The sequence below is a fragment of the Cryptotermes secundus genome, unplaced genomic scaffold (assembly GCF_002891405.2).
Source record: "Cryptotermes secundus unplaced genomic scaffold, Csec_1.0 scaffold3511, whole genome shotgun sequence".
Lineage (NCBI taxonomy): Eukaryota > Metazoa > Arthropoda > Insecta > Blattodea > Kalotermitidae > Cryptotermes > Cryptotermes secundus.
In genome coordinates, this window is record NW_019722457.1 from 1,654 (window position 1) to 8,160 (window position 6,507).

The 6,507-nt window shown below is 38.1% G+C and overlaps 1 long non-coding RNA gene across 2 annotated transcripts in view; it reads right to left on the reverse strand.

Moving 5' to 3' along the window:
* LOC111861535 overlaps positions 1 to 6,507 on the reverse strand; it is a 31,508-nt gene continuing 25,001 nt past the window's right edge. For both annotated transcript variants that reach the window (XR_004512692.1, XR_002842254.1), the window contains exons 2-3: positions 3,457 to 3,517; positions 1 to 95 (exon numbers count right to left, since the gene is read on the reverse strand). This is a non-coding gene — a long non-coding RNA (uncharacterized LOC111861535). The remainder of the gene's footprint in view (positions 96 to 3,456; positions 3,518 to 6,507) is intronic.

The following is a 6,507-nucleotide window of genomic DNA, read 5'->3' on the forward strand; positions in this document are numbered from 1 at the left end:
ATAAATAACTCTTCATACCAGAAAAGAAACCAACCTTGATGGTGCACACCGGATATTTAGGTCACACTGACAGGGCGGCCAACCTCTTAACATGACTGAAACAGAAACATTCGAATATCAGACGGATTACATGACGGTAATTTTTCACCCTATTTTTCCCACATTTACGTGTATAATATTATTCTACTTCCTATCCACGAAGGGAAATTCGGGCGAAACAAATGCCCACCACTCATTCAATTGGTCGCGTATCCATAACAGAGAAACTAGGGAAAGATTTCATTGACAACAAAGAATTTTCGTCATAAAGTTATGTCATTGGAGGGCTGCATAATGCGATAATATGTGATATTAAGTAATCATTTATATTACCGTGGGGGATTCGAGAACTCTTGAGGTGGGAGAGGCGTTCTCGACACAATCTAAGCTATCACGTAGCAATATAACCTCGGAATATAAAAACAGAAATTTATATTATGGGTGCAAAAACAGTTAGGACGCTCAATTTTATACATAAGGTCATATTTCGACTTATATTCCACGTTACTACAGTCCTATATTACGTTCGGTTAAATACCAGCTTCGTAAATGATGTTACTCTTAGGTGTGCGCAATGAACTACTGCGCACCCACCTATAAACCAGGTGGCTGGCACTTGGATCCCTGATGTTAGGTTAAGTCATGTTAGGTTAGTTTTCTTCAGATTAGGTTTGCGCAGTAGGCTACTGCGCATTGAGCCGCCCTTCCTCCTCTTCGAAGACAACCGGCTCTGCTCACAATCGACTGTTTGTCTCGTGGTGTTCCAATGCCTCCCCAAAGTGGACGGGGATCTCAAGGGAGGAACCGAGAGGGTTAGCTGGCATAGGCGTTGGGCTGTACAAATATTTCAGCAGAGTACAAGAAATCATAACAATCCAGCTGGCTTTTCAATAATATAAAAATATATTGCAACAAAAGAGTAGAAATGTAAATCATACAAATATGACAAGGAAAATGTTACAGCTTCGCCTGAAGGGCTGGTAGAAAAATCAAATAAACATCAGTCAAGAGTGACTCAGAATTTGCCCGCAGTCAAAGTAACGGTTGCGACCCTTTTAAGTTCACTGACCTGGGCTGATCAATAGCCTTGAAAGTACATAGTTAAAACTGTCGCAAATAGCCTGGTTGCCAAGATGAAACTCGATCATAATGTTCTGACTACACCGATTACAAAATAATACATAAAACAGAGCTGAAAAGAAACAAACATTCAATCCCAACAAAATGCCCCTGCCGCATTGCGGCACTCAGTGACCAATCACAAGTCACGTAACTCCTGGCACTCTCACAAATACAGGGNACGCATAATGCGTAAACAAAAACCAAACTGAATTTCGAACTCCCAAAACCGACCTTCTCGGTCGAAGACGAAGAGGAAAAAGCAACAGACCTACTTGTCTGTAAACGTAGCTCGTGTCGGGACAAGAGGGAAGGGGAAACACGTGACCTCTGGGTTACGCAAAGAACTTGATAGGAAAGGGATCGGCTCCGCGTCGTAGCGTACGTAGTTGCCAGAGAGAGAGAGACGGTAAATCCAAAGATCCTACACCGAAAGAACCGTGACACGGTTCAGCATCCATCTGTACCTTGGTGGAGGCCAATTTCGGCAATTTATGCTAATGTTAGGTTGTGATTGTACATTATGTTAGGTGTGCACAAACGATTGCTGCCCATCGTTATGATCAGTTAAGCACGGTTTGGTCGTCGGCAATATCTTACGATTGAATGCCTCTGATAGCGTATTAAATCATTATATATTTATGCGGGACATTTTATTCCCGAAATTTCTCACGTCATAAACTCTTGCATATATTTTTCTGTTAAACTCTCTACACATTCTATGGAACCTGGAATATACTACCATATTTATAGTGGATTTAAATGCATTTTTCCGAAATACCGATATTTCAAAACGCTCTCAAGTGAATGATATCACAATTATCTCGATTTTCTTTTACAATTTCCACAAGTTCCGCAAATGTTATCTTTTCCAAAGATCCCATTATTAAATTCATTACGGTTTTCGACATATATCAAGGACATACATATACTTTATATGAAAGGTGTCCTCCCCACAATACACGTGCTCAAATAGTCGATAGGGAAATCACTGATTACGATCTCAACCTAACAATATATCATTCAACATAAACAAAAACGAACACATCACTATATGTGTTCTAGACTAAACTATAAAATACCATTACAAGACTGTCAGCTCTAACAACTCGTGCAATCCTGTAAACTATGTTATTCTCTAAGTAGTTTAATAGATGAAAAGAACATAACACCCTCATCCCCTATACTACCTGCTAGCACATGTAAGCCTGGAAGATTAGATGGCAAGAATGCATTCCTTTGTATATCACACCGAAATATACATCTAAGTTAGAAATCACTTGCCATCATTCTTCAAGCTATAACACATAATCTACAGACCACTGTGCACATTTCACACTGTCATTTAACACAATTGCCAGCATAACTCCAACGACAACAGGTGCTTCACTTATCATACCACCTTATTATAAGCAACAATTCTTCATACAAACAAGATATGTACATGAAAGGGGAAACTTTTGAATCCAATGTGTCTGAATGGAAATCTTAACGTTCTTCAAATCACTACAATAACTCACTACACATCACTGTATATATTTCACACAAAAAAACAATGTCACACTAGAAATTTTAAAATTCACTTTACACTTGACAACACTGTAATCAAAACAACACATACTATACACACCACTCAGTCACACACAACTAACACATAATTTAAAAAAATATTTTCTTCAATGGGAACTAGAATTTCACTTTGCGCCCTCTTCTTATATGTACTTATAACACAATAAAACATAACATTCTGATTAATAAACTACACACACCTTTAATATTCACAGGCTACATACCAAAACTACGCCCTCTTTTCTGTCATACCAAATATGCCCTCATTAAAGATAATTCACTCTCTATCCATATAACCACTGAAACACATTTCTTCCAAACCACTACACATAATTCACTCGATATTACTAATAGTGCAAGAATAACCTCAAAGAAACGTTGCCTCACTACACACCCAATTTTCTTATATTCACTTACTTTCGTTAAATCAATTTTATCATGTTTTCTTCCTTCACACATACTTCAGTGTCATGGTGCTGAGGGAAAACACTTCGATTTCGTTGTGGATCAGAGGAAACACATGTTTGTAATATTTCGTGCACTGGCCATTACTCGGTCCAGGATAATACACACATTAACCCCTACCATTTGCACTATCTCGCTTAACCCCTTTACATATAATTTCAGGCAGATAATTAATCACAACATGTACATATATGTATATAAACATACGCATAACACCATCTTATTATTTATAAATACCTCTTCAATATCAGGAAGGAAACCAACCTTGATGGTGCACACCGGATATTTAGGTCACACTGACAGGGCGGCCAACCTTTTAATATGACTGAAACAGAAACATTCGAATATCAGTCGGATTACAGGACGGTAATTTTTCACCCTATTTTTTTCCCTTTTAATTGTATAATATTATTCTACTTCCTATCCACGAAGGGAAATTCGGCGAAACAAATACCCACCACTCACTCAATTGGTCGCGTATCCATAACCGAGAAACAAGGGAACGATTTCACTGACATCAAAGATTTTTCGTCATAAATTTATGCCATTGGAGGGCAGCATAATGCCATAATATGTGATATTCAGTAATCATTTATATTACCGTGGGGGATTCGAAAACTCTTGAGGTGGGAGAGGCGTTCTCGACACAATCTAAACTATCACTTAGCAATAAAACCTCGGAATATAACTACAGAAATTTTTATTATGGGAGGAAAAAGAGGTAAGACCCTCAATTTTATACATAACGTCATATTTCGACTTATATTCCACGTTACGACAGTCCTATATTCATCATCATAATCAGTAATCTGTCAAGACGACAGGTCCCCAGTCTCTTTCAAAACAATTCCTCCACTTAATGCCATCTAGAGCTTTCTCCTTCAAATGACAGTATCCTCTTCTGTCCCCAAGTTCATCCAGCATCTTCTTACGTCTTCTTCCTCTTCTTCTTGTCACTTCTATCCGCCCATCTATCTTTCCTTCGATAGCTTCTTTTAGAAGGCAGTTTCTGCGTAAAACATGACCAATCCAATTAGCCTTTCGTTTGCTTATTTCATGTAGGNTATTATATATTACGTTCGGTTAAATACCAGCCTCGTAAATGACGTCACCCTTAGGTGTGCGCAATGAACTACTGCGCACCCATCTGTAAACCATGTGGCTGGCCCTTGGATCCCTGATGTTAGGTTAAGTTAGGGTCGGTTAGGTTCGTCAGATTAGTTTTGCGCAGTATACTACCGCGCATCCATCTGTACCTAGGAGGAGGCCAAGTTCGGTAATTTATGCTAATGTTAGGTTGTGATTGTACATTATGATAGGTGTGCGCTAACGACTGCTGCCCATCGTTATGATCAGTTAAGCACGGTTTGGTCGTCGGCAGTATCTTACGATTGAATGCCTCTTATAGCGTAGTAAATCATTATATATTTATGCGGGACAATTTATTCCAGAAATTTCTCACGTCATTAACTCTTGCATATATTTTTCTGTTAAACTCTCTACATATTCTATGGAACCTGGAATATACTACCATATTTATAGTGGATTTAAATGCATTTTTCCGAAATACCGATACATCAAAACGCTCGCAAGTGCATGATATCACAATTATCTTGATTTACTTTTATAATTTCCACAAGTTCCGCAAATTTTCTCTTTTCCCAATTTCCCATTATTAAATTCATTATGGTTTTCGACATATATCAAGGACATACATATACTTTATATGAAAGGTATCATCCCCACAATACTAGTGCTAAAATAGTCTATAGGGAAATCACTTATTACGATCTCAACCTAACAATATATTATTCAACATAAACAAAAAACGAACACAACACTATATGTGTTCTAGACTAAACTATAAAATACCATTACAAGACTGTCAGTTGTAACAACTTGTACAATCCTGTAAACTGTGTTATACTCTAAGTAGTTTAATAGATGCAAAGAACATAACTCCCTGATCCCCTATACTACCTGCTAGCACATGTAAGCCTGGAAGATTAGATGGCAAGAATGCAATCCTATGTCTATCACACCGAAATATACATCTAACTTAGAAATCACTTGCCATCATTCTTCAAGCTATAACATATAATCTACAGACTACTGTGCACATTTTACACTGTCAATTTACACAATTGCCAGCATAACACCAATGACAATATGTGCTTCACTTTTCATACAACCTTTTTATAAGAAAGAATTCTTCATACAAACAAGATATGTACATGAAAGGGAAACTTTTGAATCCAATGTGTCTGAATGGAAATCTTAACGTTCTACAAATTACTACAATAACTCCCTACACATCACTGTATATATTTCACACAAAAAAAAAAAAATGTCACAATAGAAAATTTAAACTTCACTTTTCACTTGACGACACTGTAATCAAAACAACACATACTATACACACCACTCAGTCACACACAACTAACACATAATTTTAAAAAATAACTTCTTAAATGGAACTACAATTTCACTTTGCGCCCTCTTCTTATAGGTACTTATATGGGTGAGTGGGCAACTCAGTGTTTTCCCTGGGTTAACACGTGTTCCACAGTCTCTTCCAAAACAGTTCCTCCACTTAATGCGATCTTCTGTTTTTTGAAAGAGACTATCCAGGAAAAGTGATAATGTGGTAGTTTTTCCATTTGCTTTCCACATCGCAGTACAGCAGCCGTTCAAACCACTCTGTTCACGCCTGTTTCTATACGGACTTGAACCATCTCGAGCATCATTTGCTCTGTGCTTCAAGTCGCTGCTGATGACGCTGCTTCCGGCATCAGTTTTTGGTGTCTCTCTTCGTCTGATGCCTACCCTTTGACCTGTCCAGCAAGGGAGGCCCTGCCAGTAGCTACGCTACCGCTGGTATAGCTCTCAGGGTCCTTGGCATACTCAAACCCCCTCACCACGATGAGGTGGAGGCACCAACGAACATTCTGACTAATAACCCACACACACCTTTAATATTCAGAGGCTACATACCAAAACTACACCCTCTTTTCTGTCATAACAAATATGCCCTCATTAAATATAATTCACTCTCTATCCATATAACCACTAAAACTCATTTCTTCCAAACACTCCACATAATTCACTCGATATTATTAATAGTGCAAGAATAACCTCAAAGAAACCTTGCCTCACTACACACCCACTATTCTAATATTCACTTACTTTCGTTAAATCAATTTTATCATGTATTCTTCCTTCACACATACTTCAGTGTCATGGTGCAGAGGGAAAACACTTCGATTTCGTTGTGGAACAGAGGAAACACATGTAAGTTTGAGGTTTTCACGGCGA